The 19,997-nt window shown below is 43.6% G+C and overlaps 1 long non-coding RNA gene across 1 annotated transcript; it reads right to left on the bottom strand.

The window, feature by feature from the left end:
* Positions 1–5,979: 5,979 nt before the first annotated feature.
* Positions 5,980–15,394, bottom strand: LOC116557538. The gene is made up of 3 exons (XR_004271562.1): positions 15,072–15,394; positions 9,943–9,946; positions 5,980–6,046 (listed from the first exon to the last, which is right to left on the bottom strand). It is a non-coding gene; the product is annotated as an uncharacterized LOC116557538 (long non-coding RNA).
* Positions 15,395–19,997: the final 4,603 nt, after the last annotated feature.

The following is a 19,997-nucleotide window of genomic DNA, read 5'->3' as shown; positions in this document are numbered from 1 at the left end:
ACAGAGTAGAAGTTAACCTCTTATAAGGGAAATTTACATCTCTCAAGAAAATTCCCATTTTAACAGAGTCTCCCTCTCAGTACCAAGAAGAAAATGGTGACTAAATCAACAGAGGTTCTTATCAAGGGACTTCTGGAAATGCCTTCACAAATACACCCAGACATAGTGCTTTACCAGGTATGTGAGTATCCCTTAATCCTGTCAAGGGGACACCTAAAATTAACCACCACAGTATTTATGCCTAATTTGTGGCTAACATTTTATTTTTGTAATTATTATTATTTTTGAGACAGAGTCTCACTCTGTTGCCCAGCCAAGAGCAGGTTGTTAAAAAGAGTCTAGCGTCCTTGGTTTCTCTCTTACTTTCTCTCTTGCCATGTGATCTCTGATGCACACTGGCTCCCCTTCTGCTTTCCACCATGTTTTGAAGCACCATTAAGCCCCACCAAATGCAAGCTGCCCAAACTTTGATGTTCCTGCCACCAGAATCATGAGCCAAATGAAATGAACTTTTTTTTTTTTTTTTTTTTGGACAGGGTCTTGCTCTGTCACCCAGGCTGGAGTGCAGTGGCGCAATCATGGCTCACTGTAGCCTTGACATTCCTGGGCTCAAACAATCCTCCCACCTCAACCTATCGAGGTTGGGACTATAGGCATGCACCACCATCACTGGCTAATTTTTTTTCATTGTTTGTAGAGATGGAGACTCCCTGTGCTGCCCAGGCTGGTCTAAAACTCCTCAACTCCAGGGATCCTCCGATCTTAGCCTCACAAAGTGCCAGGATTACAGGTGTGAGCCACCATGCCCTGCTAGACATATATATATTTTTTTTTGAGGCAGAGTTTTGCTCTTCTTGCCCAAGTTGGAGTGCAATGGTGCGATTTTGGCTCACTGCAACCTATGCTTCCCAGGTTCAAGCTATTCTCCTACTTCAGCCTTCCAAGTAGTTGGAATTACAAGTGCCTGCCACCATGCCTGGCTAATTTTTGTATTTTTAGTAGATACAGGGTTTCACAATGTTGGCCAAGCCAGTCTCGAACTCCTGATCTCAGGTGATCCACCCACTTTGACCTCCCAAAGTGCTGGGATTACAGGCATGAGCAACTGTTCCTGGCTCAGACATAAATTTTTAATACCATTTTCTAATAAAAGGAATCAGGTCTCTCTGAAGACATGACTGATACTGGGACTAGGACAGTAAATATATGACCCAGAATAACTGACATATGAGAAAAGAAGAAAGTACTCAAAAAATATAAAATTATGTCAAAAGGAAAACAGGAACCAATGGAAAGAGCTCCCAGTGGCCAAAGCAGAAATAAGTTGAGCAATAAAACACTGCAGTATTGAATAACAACCAAAGCTTAAAGTAACTATCTGTCCACATTTATACAAGTAAGTGCATAAGCAAATAAAATCGAATAGAAGTCTTTTTACAAAAGAATTCCAAATAATTGATGCAGATACTCAGCCATCAAGGAGGTGGAGATAACATCCCACTCCTTAAATAGTGACTGTGCATAGTGACTTCCACAAGAAGTATACAAAAAATATGGACAAGTAACCTCACAGTAGAGAAACTTCACAAATACTAGCGTAGCCAGGTGATCACAGTTAATATCAATGATGATAACTCACCTTGAGAGCATGAAGTAACAAAAATAGCACTTCACCTCTGTGATCTGCTTCCCCTAAATCCATAACCCCAGTCAACTTATCAGAAAAGCACCAGGTAAATAACAATGTGAGACATTCTACAAAATACCTGACCAATCCTCTTAACACTGTCAAGGTCACTGGAAGAAGGAAAGTCTGAGAAACTATCACAACCAAGAAGAACCAAAGGAGTCATGACAACTAATGTTATATGGGATACTGGATTGGGGGGGAAGATAGAATTCCTCCTCCCTGAAGGAGGATAAGATAGAACTAAGGAAATCCAAATAAAATATGGGTTTCAGTTTATAATAGTGTATCAATATTTGTTCATTCACTGTGACAAATGAAATGAGAAATACTGACAGAAGATGTTAGTACGAAAGGACACTGGGTTGCAGCTACATGGGAAGTTTGTGTTTTCTTTGCTGTATCTCTATAAATCTAAAACAACTCTAAAATAAAACTTAATTTTAAAAGTTGTATTTTTTCAAACACCTGCTTAATAATTTGTACTATTAATTTCTAGTAATTCACCGACCCTGTTAACTATTCCTGTCTTTTAATAAGAACATTTATGACACAAAAATTCAATCATACAGACTAATATATAATTCCAAATAAATGCCTCTTTACATGTTTTAAGTAAAACATATATGTATAAACTTACTTCATTGTTTCTGGTATTGTGATTGTGTCTTGGGTTCACTCTCTGAAAAGGTGGTCCTCTTTTAGAGAACCAAGAAAAAATTCATTTCAGAGACTTTCAATTCGTGGTTGAACAGTCAAAAGAATTACTGTAAAAAAAAAAAATGGTACTTTTGAGACCATCGTGACCAACATAGTGAAACCATGTCTCTACTGAAAATACAAAACTAGCTGGGCATGGTGGTGTGTGCCCGTAATCCCAGCTACTTGGGAGACTGAGGCAGGAGAATCGCTTGAACCTAGGAGTCGGAGGTTGGGGTGAGCCAAGATCACGCCATTACACTCCAGCATGGGCAACAAGAGCGAAACACAATCTTTAAAAAAAAAAAAAAAAAGTTCCCTGCTATCCAAGATTTTCTGTTGTTGTTCTTGTTGTTTTACTATAAGACTTAGAAAAGAAAATGTTTCAATGGCAAATGGATTCCCTGTGACTGGATCACTTACTCCGAAATATCCCTTTGTTTTCCATGCATGCTTTTCAACAATAATATAACAGAATGTAATATTGGCCACTGGGAAAAAATATTCAAAGAAAGAAAGAATGTGAAAAGAATCTGTAACCACAATAATTCAATGTTTCATTGTGATGCTTTCTAATACAGAAAGAATATTCAAAGTTGATTTCCTCAATGATACTTAGCAGAAAGTGATGAAACTAGAGAAACAAAAATGGCATAATATTCTGAGTCATTTTACATGTTGCTATGTTTTACGGGAAAAAATAATTTACCCTTTAGAGGATCACAGATAATTATTAGAAGCCCAAACTCTGAAATGTCTCCAAATTTAGTTGAACTTGTAAGTAATTATAATGTCAATATAGCTAGTCATGAAATTAATCGTAAAAAAGGATCTGTGCCTTATTTATGTAATAAAATATGCAATGAATGATTAATGCTCCTAGGAAAATACATTTGACTAAAATTTAACTGACAGTGTCAGAATCAAAATATATTTGATTGTATAACAGAAGTAGCCCATCATGAAGAAAGGTATCATATCATAAGGTATGTTCATGTTAAATAAACTGTCAAACCAATGGAAGAAAGCTGTATTGCCTTTGTTGAAAGGAAAGAAAAATGGAGACAGTCTAGCCTGGGGAATTATGAAGTTGGAAACATGTAATGACAACATAAGAATGTCCTGGACAGGGATGTAACAGTGAACAACTCTGGCAGGTGTGTGAAAGGGTCAAAGCCATCATATCCCCTCCCCAGATGCTCAAGCTAAATCTGCACTTTGTTCAGTCCACAATCTTTACATATCTATATATTAGTACTTGGTACATGTTATTTTGTTTGGGGAGGTATAAGCAATATATTTAAACAACGTTTCCAGTTATCATATGCCTACTCTTAAATATTTCCTATCTGTTTCAAACAAATGAGCTATTAAAACAAGAATGATCTCTCCCTCCAATCTCTACTATGTAGCTCCCAACCACCAACCTGAACCTCCTATCTTGAAGCCCTGATACCATAAGCTTTAATTGGTAAACTCTGAACCCTTCAACCCTTATCTCCTGATTTTATAGGACCCTGACACACTAACTCTAAATACTAACCAGAGTCTATACAAAATCTCATCCTGATCTATCCTACTCAGTGTCATACCACTTTAAGGACTGATCTATAACCTCAGAAATGTAGACTTAATAATCATCAACAAAATAATAGCAAATTTAAACCAACAGCATTGTGAGAGGATCAAACGCCAGGAACATGAGTTTTTATCCCAATAAATCAACGGTGGTTCCACACACTAATGCCATTCATGTAACACACAGTGTTGTTAGAATGAATGGAAAATACCCCATAATTTTCTCAGCTGTTGCAGAAAGGGCTTTCAACAAAGCCCGGATTACAGGCATATGCCACCATACCTAGCTAATTTTGTTTTTTTAGTAGAGAAAGGTTTCACCATGTTGACCTGGCTGGTCTTAGGGTCCTGACCTCAGGTGATCTGCCTGCCTCAGCCTCCCAAAGTGCTGGGATTACCTGCGTGAGCCACCATGCTTGGCCAAAAAAATCCATTTTATATGTATACACTAGCAATGAATAATCTGAAAACAAAATTATAAAAATTCCACTGCAAATAATACCAATAGCAATAATATGCTTAGGAATAAATGTAATCAAAGGGTAAGACTTAGAAGGGGAAAATTAAGACATTGCTTAAGAAAATGAAAGACCAAATAAATGTAAAAACATGTCATGTTCATGGATTTGAAAACTATATTTGTTAAGTTTGCCAAACTACACAAAGCAATCTACAGATTCAGTGTTATTCCTATGAAAATCCCAAAGGCCTTGGGACAGAAATGAGAAAGCTGATCCTAATGTTTATATGGAATTTCAAGGAACCCTGAAAAGCCAAACCAATCCTGAAAAATAACTCCAAATCTGGAGGTTTGCACATCCCAATTTCAAATCTTACTACAAAGCAATAGTAATCAAAACAGCATGATACTGGCACAAGAATAAACAGAAAGATCAATTGAATTGAATTGGGAGTCCAGACATAAAACAATACCTCCATGCTCAACTGATTTTAGACAAGATCCATATCCATTAAATTGGGGAAAAAATGCTGTCCTCAACAAGTGATGTAAGGCAACTTGCTGTCCACAGAGAGGGAAATGAAATTGTATCCTTACCTATTACCACATAAAAAAATTAACTTAAAATGGATCAAAGACCTAAATATAACAAAACTAAAAACTCTATAAGAAAACAAACAGTTAAAACTTCATGACCTTGGATGTAGCAGTAGTTTCTTAGATCTGACACCAAAACCACAAACCACAAAAGGAAAAATAAATCAATTGATTTCCTCGAAATTCAAAACTTTTACGCCTCAGAAGACATGAAAAAAAAAACTTGAAAGACAAAATTGTTGTACTAGGAAAAACAACTGTCTTGTATTATGCTCTTAACACTCAACACCAAACACTTCTGTTAACAGATGCATGGTTTTTCCCCCACAGACCAAATCTTGGGTACCAACTGGGTGTCAATCCAATTCTGACACTAACTAGAGAAAGCATCAGACCCCACAGGCTAAGAGCTCAGTCCTAGGAATGCAGGTCATGCCTCTTGTTGCCTTTGTCAACTGGCTTTATGTAAAAAGAAAGTGACTTTATGCCAGAACTTAGCTGAAGGGAACACACAGGCTCTTGCCTTAAGGAAACCACTTCCACTTTTGGGGCAGAAAGTGGGAGATTTAAAAAGGGGACTTCACAGAATGGCATGCAGGGGATGGGGTGAGGAGGTGCAGGGTCTATGGGACTTGCTCTGACGTTTTATCCATTAAGTGGTCTTGCTAACCCCACCATGGGCAGAGCTGGGTTGTAACTGACTGTTGTCTCTTAGCAATCTCCTGGTGGGGGTGAGTTTGGAGATGCCTAGTTTATTTCAAGGTTTGGTACCTGGAACTTCTAAGTAAACACACAGTAAGAAAAGTTTCCAGTGTAGGAAGTGTCTGGTAGAGAGACAGTAAAGCTTATAATTGCATTCCTAAAGAGCTAAGTAGGAAGTGCAGAAAAAGGAAAACAGTAAACATAATTCATTTTTTTTAAGAAAGTATGGGTACTTAATTATAAGACTGTAACTACTTAAGATGCCAATCACAAATAGTAGGTTCCCAGGTTACCTTCTGCCTGACTTGGCTACAGATTGGAGGCTCCCACTGTGATACTGTGCTGGCCTAAAGCCAGAACCTGAGCAACGCCATCTTTACAAAATGCAAAACTGTTTTTTAAATAAGTTGCAACAGCTGCCCCATTCTCCTCACAATAACTGCTGGCCCTTGGAATGTCCGGAGACCCTCACCCTCGTCTCCACCCAGGAAGTGACTTACAGAATCCCCTGGCCCTTGGAATGTCTGAAACCTTTTCATCCCCATCCCCGCTCCTCACCCCCACTCCCAAGGTGGTTTTTCGGGTGTAAAAAGTCTTGGCAGCCTCCTTTCGACGCCACAGGTTGGAGAGACGTGAGTCCTCTGTGGTCACCGGCATAATAAATGACCCTGCAATCTGGCATACTTTTGTCTTGGTGCTAACTTTCCACGCTCAGTCCAGTACAACATTTGGAGGTCCCATCGAGATATTCTCTTTTTGTTATCACCAGACAAAAGCCATCTCAGAGTCTCACCCAGGCAGCTGCTCCCACTTCGGGGGCCTCTGGGGAGGCGCCCCCTGTTCTTTACCAGGGCCCTGGAGTGCCACTGTGGAGGATAAGCGACCTCTAGGCCGACATTAACCTGAAATTCCTCAGGGTCCTAAAAACCTCCGGAGGTAAGTCTGGTCTGGGAACTAGTTCAAAGGAAAGGCCTGAGTCAGGGAACTGACAAGTCATTGCAACTCTGAACTGGCAAGCCTCACCGAGACGTCGCTTGAGGCTTCTGGTAGCTGGTGCAGTGGGTATCAGCGTTCGCCTTCTGGTGGCTGTCATAGTGGGTGGCAGCCCTCTGGTAACTGGTGCAGTGGGTACCAGCATTCGCCTTCTGGTAGCTGGCATAGTGGGTAGCAGCACTCGTTGTTTTCTATAACCTCTGTGTGAGTGAGAGAGTGAGTGTGTATATATGTAGTCCCACAGCTGAAAGGCTATGGGGCTTGTGTGGGCCTTTACCCGCGGTTCCACTGGGGCTCTGTAAGGCATAACGGTGATTCACCTCAGAGCTGTCCTACTTGGACTTCCATCCTGAGGTGACCAGGCCTGGGGATTATACAGGTACACCTTAGCCAAGACACCCCTGAAAATTCCTCTGGGAAAGTGGCCGGACAGGCATCTGACTGGTCTCCCATCTGGGGGGCACCCACCCTTTGTCTGTCACTCTTGTATGTGGTCCTGTCTCGTCTGTAAATTTGTCAGTTTTATTAGACTCCTGCTAGCAGACATACACTGGCTCAGGCCATCTTACCTTGAGGTAGGAGATATCTTACAGTGGTTAACGAACCACTGGATGCAGGGAACTTTTATTGATTACACCCCTGCAGAAATTACTCTTTTCTCTTTCTTCCTCATCTTCTTCTTCTATCACTGAGGCCTCACTCTTTCTCCCTTTGCCATGTGGCAGATAGTCTTAACTCTAGTTGTCTTTATTATTTTCCTTGTTATGGTCATTGTGGCCTGTAAATTCTCCCAGCCACCTCCACTGGGAAAAGAGTACTTTTGCCCATGCTGGGTCTGATTCCATATCGGGGAGGCAGTTGTGCCCCCAACACCTCGGAAGTAGTTTCTTTGGAGCTTGTGTGGAACAAAACCCTAGATCAGAGTTTACGGGTGCTCTTTCTCAGGCTGGGATGGAAAATAGGTAACTGCCTATTCTGTCAGGAACGTGTCCAATGTTATGGGCAGTGTCCAACGATGCATCACAGAAAGGCATATTGGCACTATCCTGGATGTTGGGAGGTAGGATGTCACCGCCCCAGTAAAAACGGACTGGCAGCACTTCTGCACACTCTACCGGGTGTGGTGGGTCCAAAACACACATCCAGTAGACCTCTTAGTCCACCTGTTCTGTCACTTCCCAACCTTTCCGAAGCAACCGGCCATTAAAAATTTATAAGGGGGAGGATCATGCCTGGGCAGCGCTAAACTTCCATAGTGCTTATTCTCGCCAGTTGTGGTTTGCGGGGGGAAAAGACCGCCGCCTTACCTTGGCCCCTACCCCCTGTTCCTCTGACTAGGACTAGGGATAAATCCTAAAATCTAGTTGTCTGGTCCTTGCAGGACCTGGCTGCAGAGGCCCTGCTTTAAAGAGGGCCAAATTTAAATTTGAGGCTTTCCAAAATTGGCTTTACCAGAGAACTGAGAGAAAGAGAAAAAGTGGACAGAAGAGAGGAGAGAGGACAAGAAAGTAAAAGAGGAAAAGAAAACAGAGGAGACAGAGAAAAGAGAGGAGAGAGAAAGTAGACAGAGGAAAGAGAGAGGAGAGAAAGTAGACAGAGGAAAGAGAGAGGAGAGAAAGGAGACAGAGGAGAGAGAGAGAAGGGGACAAGGAGCCGCAGGGGCACCCAGTGGCTGCAAGCTCAGTTTTAAACTGACAGTAAGAGCATTTTTTTTCCCTTTCTCTGCCAGCCCCGCCCAGTTTTCAGGCAGGCTACACCACTCCAGGGGACAATATTTGCATCCAAAATACTGCTTAAGAAAGCTTTCTGCCTTCCCCTATAGCAAGTGGCCTGTTAGCATGGTAGTTAAGGTGTAAGGCTTGTAGCTGCAAGGTTGTTGGTTCAAATCCTCAGTGAAGCTAGTTTGTGAAATCAGTTTCTCTTGGAAGAAATTTGGCATTTAAAAAAAAATGGGGTGGTCTAGCTCCCGGCCTTGTACCCCCCTCCAATGAATGACAGCCAACCCTAAGGTTGGGTTCTCAGGCCAATATGGGGTGAAATTAACCCCTGGAAAACTCTGCTCTTTGCGTGAGCTTAAATGGTCGTCTTTTGGAATTGGGTGGCCAGATACTGGGACCTATGACCCCAAAATTACCCAGGCTATATAGAAAATGGTTGCAGAAACTACTGGATACCCTGACCAGTTTCCATACATCGACCAATTGTTGGGTTTAGTCCAACGGCCTCCCCTATGGCTAAAGCGCTGCATAAAACAAGCTAGACTTCAGGTCACGTTAGCCGGCCCAAAAGAAAGTCTCTTCTGGGCCAGCCATTCTCCCGACCTCAGTGGAGGATCAGGAATTACTTCCACCCTACTCAAGGCCCTCTAAACCAGTGCCTTAGCACCCCCCTCGACAGTACTATTAACCAAACCTTGTCCCCCCCTGCACACCCATAGCAGGGCCCCCGCACCCACCAGCAGTCCTCCCCTTTCCAAGAGGCACCCCCATCAGAAGACTATCGGGGTTGCCCATTCTTTGTTCACATCCCCTTCTTGTCAAGTAACTTATATAACTGGAAGGTGATAGAGATCAAAGAGAGGGCCAAAACACCAACTGCTGCCATGAGTTTTATTAAGGGCAAGGGAAAGCTGCCCGGCTGAAACCAAAATTGGCGTGCAGCACCCGTGGCAGGGCCAAAGGGATTTTTATGGCCTGCAAGCCAGCAGATGTCCCCAGTGTGAGGGGCTGTGCAGGAGGGAAGTGCTGGGGAACTGCTAAGAGTTCCTGGGAGGGGGTCGTGCTGGAGAACTGCTAAGATGGCGAGAGGGGGAGGGTTAGGTACCTGCTGAGATGGAAAGCTCCCTGGGAGGGGGTTGTGCTGGGAGGCTGGGGAATTTAAGGCGGTCGGTGCAGAGGTTTTACAATGAAACTCAACATCCCCCATTCTCTGAGAAGCCCCAGGCTTTGAAAGGGCTCTGAAAATCTGCACTCCAGACTCATCATCCCACTTGGGATGACTGCAAACAATTATTACTGATTCTGTTCACCACAGAGGAAAAAAAAAAAAAGGCAAAATTAAACAGAAAGCCCTAAAAGCCATGATAGGTCCAGGGCGAGAGAAAAAAGTTTTTTCCCTCTACCCGACCCCAATGAGACCCCAACACCTTGGGGGTCACCAGGCTCTGAACACTTTTCACCGGTATCTTCTAGAAGGGGTTAGGGAAGTAGCCCACAAACCCACTAACCTCTCTGAGGTAGGGACTGTAACTCAGGGTTCACAGGAGATGCTAGCTGCTTTCCTTGAGCGCTTACTGGATGCCTATTACCCTGAGGCCCCGGAGAATCAGCGGGCCATCAATCTGGCTTTTGTTTCCCAGTCTGCCCCCGATATCAAAAGAAAATTGCAAAAATTAGAGGGGTTCCAGAAAATGAATTTAACTCAGTTGTTAGAAATTGCCCAAAAAGTCTTTAACAATAGAGATGCCTTAGAGGCCAAGCAAGATAAGAGAGTTACTAAGGCAGTGATAGCAGCACTCCAGGAAAAACCACAACTAGCCCCTGGACCACAAATCGATCAAATCGATTCGTTGATCTGGGAAACGGCACTGTCACCCATTCATTCTTGGTCATCCCTGAGTGTCCATATCCACTCCTGGAATGGGACTTGCTCCACAAACTGCAAGCAAATATTTCTTTCAGTGATGGTCAAGTGTGCCTCTCAATTCCTCCTCCCTTAACTGCAGGCCCACCTCAGCAGATCCTTATCACCTGTGCTCTGTCAGATGAGTATCTCTTGCAGAAAGCTTTATCCAGAGGTGAATCAAACACCAGCACCAGACTTCCTCCGCAAATTTCAAGAGAGTATACCGGGAGTATGGGCTGAAACAAGTCCCCCAGGGTTGGCAAGTCACTGCACCCCAGTCGTGGTCCAGCTATTAGCAATGGCAATCCTTCAGTCCAGGTGAAGCAATACCCTATGAGCTGGGAAGCCAGGCGAGGAATTGCTCTGCACATTACCAGACTCTTGAAGGGAGGGATCCTCACTACCTGTAAGTCTCCCTGGAATATCCCCTTGCTCCCCGTGCTAAAACCAGGCACACAGAACTATCGGCCTCTGCAGGACTTGAGGGAGGTGAATAAATGGGTAGAAACTATTCATCCTACAGTTCCAAATCCGTACACCCTCCTAAGTCTCTTGGACTCAGAACACCACCATTACACTGTCTTGGATGTTAAGGATGTATTCTTTTGCATCCCACTAGCCCCTGTTAGCCAGCCTATATTTGCCTTTGAATGGACCGACCCTGATACTGGAGTCTCAGGGCAACTCACTTGGACAAAACTGCCTCAGGGGTTCAAAAACTCCCGCACTCTGTTTGATGAGGCACTTAGCCAAGACCTTGCTGCCTTCTGAGCTGAGTTCCCAGAGTGTACCCTACTGCAATACGTAGATGACTTACTCTTGGCTACAAAAACCCAGGAGGCCTGTAAAGAGACCACCCAGTCATTATTGAAAAAACCCTGCAGACTTTGGGGTACCGGGTCTCAGCTAAAAAGGCCCAACTCTGCCAGCCAAAAGTGACTTACCTAGGCTATGTTTTAGAGAAGGGCAACCAGGCACTGGCACCCAGCTGAGTCCAAGCAGTGCTGCAAATACCCAACACCACCACAAAATGCCAAGTTCGAGAATTCCTTGGGGCAGTAGGGTACCGCAGGCTATGGATTGTGGGATTTGCTGAGATAGCCAAGCTCCTGTATGCCTGCACTGGAGGAAATCAGCCCTTGACATGGACAGAGGTGGAGCAACAGGCTTTTGACAAGCTCAAGACTGCCCTGACTGCAGCCCCAGCCTTGGCCTTGCCAGACATCTCTAAACCTTTCCAGTTGTTTGTGCACAAGAAACAGGGAGTCGCTAATGGGGTGCTCACCCAGACATTGGAACCCTGGTCCCAGCCAGTTGCCTACCTTTCAAAAAGACTTGATCCCGTAGCCTCTGGGTGGCCAGCTTGTTTGAGATCAGTGGCAGCTACGGCCCTGTTAGTCAAGGAGGCTGACAAACTGACCTTGGGGCAGGAGTTGAACTTAGTGGCACCCCACGCGGTGGAGTTGCTACTCCGTGGAGCTCTGGGAAAGTGGATGTCTAATGCCCACATAGTCCAATACCAGGCCTTACTTTTGGACCAGCCCTGCATACAATTTTCAAAAACCACAGTTTTTTTTTTTTTTTTTTTTTTTTTTTTGAGACGGAGTTTCGCTCTCGTTACCCAGGCTGGAGTGCAATGGCGCGATCTCGGCTCACCGCAGCCTCCGCCTCCTGGGTTCAGGCAATTCTCCTGCCTCAGCCTCCTGAGCAGCTGGGATTACAGGCACGTGCCACCATGCCCAGCTGATTTTTTGTATTTTTAGTAGAGACGGGGTTTCACCGTGTTGACCAGGATGGTCTCGATCTCTTGACCTTGTGATCCACCTGCCTCGGCCTCCCAAAGTGCTGGGATTACAGGCGTGAGCTACCGCGCCCGGCCCCCAAAAAACCACAGTTTTAAACCCCGCCACACTGCTACCTGACAGCGAGCCAGAGAAGCCCATATATGACTGCCAACAGACAATAGATGTCCTCCACGCTGCGTGACCAAATCTCACCGACGTTCCCCTGTGGAACCCAGAGGAGGTACTGTACACAGATGGCAGCAGTTTCATGGTCGACAGAGTCAGGTACCGTGGGGCAGCTGTGGTCACTCTAGAGCGGGTTATCTGGGCCCAGGCTCTTCCACACGGAACCTCAGCCCAAAAGGCTGAACTTACAGCTTTAATAAAGGCCTTGGACTGGGCGGAGGAAAAAATTGTTAACATCTACACGGATAGCCGGTATGCCTTTGCTACAGCCCATGTGCATGGTGCCATTTATAAAGAAAGAGGGTTGCTTACCTCAGAGGGAAAAATCATCAAAAACAAAGAGGAAGTCCTAGCTCTACTAGAAGCTATATGGAAGCCTAAGGCAGTGGCATTGATGCACTGCAAAGGACACCAGAAGGGAGATTCACCAGAGGCAAGGGGAAATAGGGCAGCTGACCTACAGGCCAGACAGGCAGCCTTGGGGCCAGTAAAACCTCTGACTCTTCTTGTGACTCTGCCGGCCCCAACCCTGCCTCCTACCCCTATGTACTCACCTGAGGAAGAAAACTTTGCTAAAGACCAGGGGGGACGACAAAATTCCACAGGATGGTGGATTCTACCGGACATAAGGATTGTGCTCCCCGAGGCTCTAGGACGAGCTCTAGTTAAGGACACACACCAGGCCACTCACTTAGGGCAAACAAAATTAACTGAGCTGCTGAGGGTTAGATACTACATTCCACACTTATATAAGATTGTTAGAAAAACTACTTGTTGTAATGTATGTGCCAGGGTAAATCCAGGAGGCAGTAGGCCTAGTCAGGCAGGGATAAGACTTAAAGGTATTAGCCCAGGGGAACACTGCGGGTTAGATTTTACTGAAATAAACCCCCAGAGTGCGGCTATAAGTACGTCCTTGTGTTTGTAAACACTTTCTCTGGATGGGTCAAGGCTTTTCCTACTAGGTCAGAAACCGCACTGGTAGTAGTGAAAAAATTGTTACAGGACCTGGTTCCTCAGTTTGGCTTGCCCCTGACACTGGGATCAGATAATGGCCCTGCATTTACAGCACAGGTTTCCTGGAAACTACACTGTGCCTATCGCCCCCAGAGTTCAGGGCAGGTTGAAAGGATGAACCGGACCATAAAGAAAACTAACAAAATTCATTCTAGAGACCGGTGAAAACTGGGTCAGCCTGCTTCCTTTTGTTCTCCTCCATACCCGATGTACTCCCTATAAAAAAAGCTTTACTCCTTTTGAAATTATGTTTGGAAGGTCCCCTCCCTTACTCCCCAGACTTGCAGACACCATACATGCTGGAGTCCATAACCATACATTCCTTAAGTCCTTGCAGGCACTCCAGTCTGTTCAGTCCCAGGTGCACTCGCTCATCAGGGGAACTCGACCTTCCCCAGTGGATTTCACTGACCAGCCGGTACACCACTTCCAGCCAGAGGACAAGGTCGTGGTAAAGAGATTCACTGCCTCTGGCCTAACTCCTCGCCGGAAAGGACCCTACACCGTGATCCTGGTCACCCCATGGCAATCAAGGTGGACAGACTAACTGCCTGAATTCACCACTCACATGTCAAGACTGCCCCCAAGGACGCACAATGGAAAGTGGTCTCATCTTCAACAGACCCCCTAAAGCTAAGACTTTCGTGCTCTTCATGGTTATCATCCTTGTCCCCGATTCCTGTGGTAGCCCCTAAAAGAGGGCCCCCTTAACGCCCACCTACTACCGGTGGGTCCTTACGGAGGGCTCCACTAGGGAATATGTTAGTTCTGTAACTAGAAGGAAATCCACCCTTGTCAATTTAACCCTAGAGTACATTCCCAGAGAGCCCATAACCTTCTCTACACTCTCTTAAGCGAAAGCCTAGATGTAAATGCTATAGGACAAATAAAGACCAAAAGATGGGGGCGGGGAAATGCGGTAAAAGTGAAGGAGACGGGGTGTGGTAACGTAGAGGCCGAAAAACAGCTTCAGACTATATGACTATATCTATGCCCAGGGTCCACCCCACAAAATAGATAAAATTGTGGAAACTTAGAGGAGTTCTTCTGCCTCCATTGGGGCTGTAAGACTATCTCCACTATATCAGGATATACTGCAAACAGAGCTTCTTTCATTTCTTTCACCCGAGACCCTCCCCCAAAACCCTGGCTAACATTCCTGCTCACTGGATTAGCACGACCCTTGGTGCTAATGGTCCTAGGGTTAACATTTGGACCATGCCTTTTAAACATGCTCCTCAAATTTATCCAAGAAAGAAGAGACTCGGTCAAATTGATGGTTCTGAGATCCAAATATGGGCCCTTGTGTCAAAAAAAGAAAACCTATTAAAGATTTAATACATGTTAAAAGAACAGGGGGGAATGTGATATTGTGCTGGCCTAAAGCCAGAACCTGAGCAACGCCATCTTTACAAAATGCAAAACTGTTTTTTAAATAAGCTGCCCCATTCTCCTCACAATAACTGCTGGCCCTTGGAATGTCTGGAGACCCCCACCCTTGTCTCCACCCAGGAAGTGAATTACAGAATCCCCTGGCCCTTGGAATGTCTGAAACCTTTTCATCCCCATCCCCGCTCCTCACCCCCACTCCCAAGGTGGTTTTTCGGGTATAAAAAGTCTTGGCAGCCTCCTTTCCACGCCACAGGTTGGAGAGACATGAGTCCTCTGTGGTCACCGGCATAATAAATGACCCTGCAATCTTTTGTCTTGGTGCTAACTTTCTATGCTTAGTCCAGTACAACACCACAACACCCTTATTGGGTTCAGCAATTTACTACAGCACATTACAGAACCCATAAAAACAGTATACTTACCATTGCTGACTTATTACCAAGGATATTTTAAAGGCTACAAGTGAACAACCAGATGAAGAGATGCACAAGGTGAGGTATGTGGAAGAGGTGCAGGCCTCCCATGCCCTTTCCAGATATGATTCCCCCAGCATCTCCCCATATTCAGCAACACAGACGCTCTCCTAACCCTGTCCTTTGTTACACAGGCAGATTGGTTGCATCAGTGGCCATAGGTGACCAACTCAACCATCAGCACCTCTCTCCTTCACAGAGATGGGAGGGGAGATGAAATTTCAAATCCTCTAATAACAAGGTTGGTTCCTTTGGAAGCCAGCCCCACTGAGGGTGTCCAGGTGCCCCCAGCCATCAGTTATCTCATTAGCATACGAAAGACACATCATATGTTCCAAAGGCTTATTGCTCTGTCTCAGGACACCGCAGCAGAGACCACACATTAACTCTTATGATGTTCCAATAACCCACAAAATGGAAGAAAAAAATCTGCACATTAGATACTTCAAAAGTGTCTGTTATCCATAATGTATAAATAACTTTTACAACTCAATAACAAAGACAACCCAATCTAAAAAATGACAAAGGACCTTCATACACACTGCACCAACAAGCACCTGAAACAAGATGCTTAACATCATTAGTCATAATTAAAACCATAAAAAAAAACCCTTAAATCAAACTAGAATAGTTATGCTAAAAAAAAGTCTTAACAAAGATGTGCAGAAACTTGAACCCTTAAACACTGCTTGTGACAATATGAAATGGTGCAGTCTATATGTAAAATAATTTGGTGTTTCTTCAAACAGTTACCAATAGATTTACAGTATGACTCAATGATTCCATTCCTAGGCATATACCCCAAAGACTTGAATACAGGCATTCAAACAAAAACTTGTTTGCTCTTTAAATGTGTCAAGGTGACAAATATGCAGGAAAGTATGGGGAACAGTTCGAGGAAAAGAAAACTGGATCAGAATGAAAAAAAAAAAAAAAACACACATTATGCTCCTAGGTGGGGCAGGAGGTAAAAGTGAAATGCGTTTGTAGACTGAATTATCATATAGGAACCATGCTGATTTCCTGATCTAGGAGTTATGTGGTGGTTGCCTGGGAGAGTGTCTATACTTTGGGTAAAATATACTGAAGTATTTTGTGGGACACTGTAAATCTGGTACAGCAATAATTACTGCAGAAGCTAAGAGAAGAAACAAGTTATACTTTGTACTGCTACTGGAAGTTTCCTAGAAGTATGACATTATTGGAAAGTAAATTACTTTTTAAAACAACCATATCAATACCACGCCAGGAAAGCAGAGACCTCACCAAAATCCATTATAGAGGCTATGGTTCAGCCAAACCTGTGAAACCCTTATAAAAGTCTCAATGTCAACAGAGTCCACTTCGTAGATATTATTATATTTATTAGTATTAGAGGCTACTGTGTGGATATATTAGTGTTGTGGCATGGTGTGGATATTAGATTAGTGTTAGGGCAAGGTGTGGATATTATACTGGTATTAGGGCACGGTGTGATTACTATATTAGAGGCCACTGTGAGAATATGTATTAGCAGCCACTGTGTCTTGGACACAGACAATATCAGGGTTTAGTCAAAACAATGGGATTTAAGGGTTTCATTTTTCTAGATGGATTTCTTCCTCTGCTGAGTACTCTCTAGACTCTCCTCTACACTCATGGCGGCAGACAGGGAGCTTTTTACCCACCAGTAAACAACACCAAGTTGACACGACTCTCATGCTGCCCTGAGGAAGATAGAGCTCCTTGCTGCTTCTGGCACCTCAGAGGGAAGTTGGTCAGGAGTGGGTACATGCGCCCTCTGGTGGCACCAGGACTCAGCACAGATGCTGTTAGTCAGTTTCTCAGCGGATGTGTAAACCCCCCAGAAGTCCTGAAATATCTAGAAAATTCAATATTCAGTTTATTCAATGTCATAATTTTGGAAATTCAAACTAAAATGAAGCCCAACATAAGCATATCCTTCCAAAAAATGGTGATGGAAGAATTATTTGGAAGCCATATAGAATGAAATGAATGTACACACAAAACACAAAAACCTACTCAAAACAGTCCAGAGACTATAACTGAAAAGGCAAAACTATAAAAAATCAAGAAGAAAATCTATGTAACATTGGGTTTGGTGTTGAGTTTTAACACACAACATCAAACACCAATTCATGAAAATATTCATAACACAGACTTTATAAAACTCTATTTTCTACTGTGAAAAATCCTATTCAGAGAACAAAAAGCCAAGACAGACTGTGAGAAGATATTTACAAAATACATATGTGATTTGAAAAACTGTATTGAAAATACACAAATAACTCTTCAAAGGAACACTAAAAATTTTAAACTAGTTGGACACAGTGGCTCACACCTGTAGTCCCAGCACTTTAGGAAGCTTAGGCAGGCAGATCATGAGGTCAGGAGTTCAAAACCAGACTGGGCAGCATGGTGAACCCCTCCATCTCTACTAAAATACAAAAAATTAGCCAGGCGAGGTGGCACACAACTGTAATTCCAGCTACTTGGGAGGCTGAGGTGGGAGAATTGCTTGAACCAAGAGAGCAGAGATTGTAGTAAGCCAAAATTCTGCCACTGCACTCCAGCCTGCATGACAGAGTGAAACGTCATCTCCAAAAAAAATAAATAAATAAAATGAAAAACCCAATTAAAACTGGGTAAATATCTAGACAGATGCCCAGCCAAAGAAAATATAGAGAAAGATAGCATGCCGGGCATGGTAGTGCATGCCTGTAATCCCAGCACTTTGGGAGGCTGAGGCAGGTGGATCACCTAAGGTCAGGAGTTCGAGATCAGCCTGGCCAACATGGCGAAGCCCCCTCTCTACTGAAAATACAAAATATTAGCCAGGCATGGTGGTAGGCGCCTGTAATCCCAGCTACTTGGGAGGCTGAGGCAAAAGAACTGCTTCAACACAGAAGGCCGAGGTTGCAGTGAGCCAAGATCAAGCCATTGCACTCCAGACTGAATGACAGAGTGAGACGTTGTCTCAAATAAGACAAAAACAAACAAACAAACAAAACCCAAAAATATACAGATAGCAAATAATCACACAAAAGTATGCTCAACATCATGTCACATTAGGAGACCGAAAATTAAAATGACACTGAGATGGCCGGGTGAAGTGATTCATGCCTGTAATCCCAGCTCGCTGGGAGCCTGAGGTGGGTGGATCACGAGTTCAAGAGATCAAGACCATCCTGGGCAAGATGGTGAAACTCTGTCTACTAAAAATAAAAAAATTAGCTGGGCACGGTGACACATGCCTATAGTCCCAGCTACTCAGGAGGCTGAGGCAGAAGAGTCACTTGAACCCAGAAGGCAGAGGTTGGAGTGAGTGGAGATCATGCCACTGCACTCCAGCGTAGTAACAAAGTGAGACTCCATCTCAAAAAAAAGAAAAGAAAAAAAAAAACCATGCTAATATGTCACTGCACACCTAGTAGAACTGCAGAACTCTAAAAAAATTCAACAATAACAATTGGAGGTTGAAGAACAACAGGTACTGTCATTCACTGCTGGTAGAATGCAGCCGCTTTGGGAAATAGCTTGGCAGTTTTTCCCAAAGATAAACAAGTCTTACCTACAGTCCAACAAATGCACCCCTAAATTGTGTATGTTTAGAAAGCTGCTTTGAAAAATTATTTTCCAACAAAAACTAGCATAATCAACTTCAAGTACGACCACGCAATGGAACACCATTCAGCAAGAGAAAGGAATGACTTTTGACCCATGAAAATAAATGAATCTTGCATGTATGTTGCTAAGTGAAGGGTGGCAGTATGAACATGCTATACATTGTATGACTCAATTCATATGACATTCTGGAACAGGTACAACTACAGAGATGATAATCAGATGAGTTGTCTTGGGTGGGTATTTGAAGTATTCTATATGATACTTTAGTGGTGGATACCTGACACTATGCATTTGATAAACCCATAGAATTTTAAAGCACAAAGAACAAATAACCCTGATTTTCCTCTGTACTCTCAACACTTCACTTCTGACAGCAATTTCAAGTGGGGGGTGTTTCCCACAACAACCAATTTTCCAATGCTCTGGACAATAATTGGGTGTCCTATAATTTCATTATGACATTAATTAGCAGGAGTTCATACAGACCCTACAGGTTAAGGGCTTAAATATATCACACTCTCCCTGACCTCAGATGCCAATCAAAAGTAGTGAATCCCCAGTTTACTCAAACTTCTATATGACTTGGCTAGAAACGAGGAACTCCTATACCCTTCCCTCAGGTTTGATAATTTTTTATAATGGCCTATGGAAGTCAGGAAAACACTTACTTATGTTTACTAGTTACTATGGTGTCAATGTGTGTATACCCTCCAAATTCCTATGTTAAAATGTAATCCCCAAAGGGATGGTATTCAGAGGTAATTGAGAGGTGATTGGATCATGAGGGTGCTGCCCTCATCAATGAAACCAGCACCCTTATAAAAGAATCTAGGAGCCTTTTTTCCTATTCTGCCATGTCAGAACATGGCTAGAAGGCACTATCTATGAGAGATGAGCCATCACTAGAAATCAAATCTGTCAGACTTGATCTGGGACTTTTCAGATTCCATATTTTAGGAATGTTTATGGAAGCTTCATCATGTAGACATGATTGATTATTAACTCAATCTCCAGTCCCTTCAAACCCTCAAAGGATTGCATGTAAAGCTAAAAGTTACAAGCTTCTTATCATGGCTTGGTCTTTCTGGTGAACATTCCCCATCCTGAAACCATCCAGGAACCCACAGAGGGTCCTTACAGAAGACATTTCTATCACTCAGGAGATTCCAAGGGATTTA

This window comes from Sapajus apella, unplaced genomic scaffold, assembly GCF_009761245.1.
Source record: "Sapajus apella isolate SASKATOON/1434 unplaced genomic scaffold, GSC_monkey_1.0 scaffold19, whole genome shotgun sequence".
Lineage (NCBI taxonomy): Eukaryota > Metazoa > Chordata > Mammalia > Primates > Cebidae > Sapajus > Sapajus apella.
Note: the sequence above shows the minus strand (reverse complement) of the source record. Positions and strands in the feature narration are given on the sequence as shown.